At 39.3% G+C, this 610-nt stretch overlaps 1 non-coding gene across 1 annotated transcript; it reads right to left on the bottom strand.

Annotated features, from left to right (window-relative positions):
- Positions 1-345: 345 nt before the first annotated feature.
- TRNAS-GGA lies at positions 346-432 on the bottom strand. The gene has a single exon. It is a non-coding gene; the product is annotated as a tRNA-Ser (tRNA).
- Between the last annotated feature and the right edge of the window lie 178 nt (positions 433-610).

The raw sequence follows: 610 nt of genomic DNA, 5'->3' as shown, positions 1-610 counted from the left end.
AATCTAAGTCAACGCCTCGATTGAAGATTCCCTTGAATCGGATTGCTCGAGCCGCGGTGAGAAAGATAGTTCGATAGATACCACAGCCTTTACGAGGATGGGTGCCTCTCGACAAAAAGAGACTTTTTCCAAAAGCCACCGATCTATAAAGATCTCAATATCGTATTCGTCTAGAATTAAAAAGAAAATTGCGTTTGTCTTACAGAACAAAATGAATTAAATACGTTCGTATCGCCGGAAAAGCCAAAGGGTCAACAGGTCAGGTTTGACTACAATTACTTGAATTTGGATAACATCCTTTTTCGATTGGGTATGGCTTCGACTATAGTTAATTAGGTGAAGTTACGGAAAGAGAGGGATTCGAACCCTCGGTAAAGAAAAGCCTACATAGCAATTCCAATGCTACGCCTTAAACCACTCGGCCATCTCTCCTACATAATGATTATTACCCAAAAACCGAGTGAATAGCGAGTCATTCATATTAGAATATTATTGGATAGGTACGACCCTAACTATAAAAATAGAAAATCTTTTTCATTCCCTTGCTAAGAGTGAAATGGTGGGATCCTTCTTTGTTTAATATCCTCCTTCCTTCATTAGTACTGGGACG

The sequence above is a fragment of the Sesamum indicum genome, unplaced genomic scaffold (assembly GCF_000512975.1).
Source record: "Sesamum indicum cultivar Zhongzhi No. 13 unplaced genomic scaffold, S_indicum_v1.0 C01459, whole genome shotgun sequence".
Taxonomy (NCBI): Eukaryota; Viridiplantae; Streptophyta; class Magnoliopsida; order Lamiales; family Pedaliaceae; genus Sesamum; species Sesamum indicum.
Note: the sequence above shows the minus strand (reverse complement) of the source record. Positions and strands in the feature narration are given on the sequence as shown.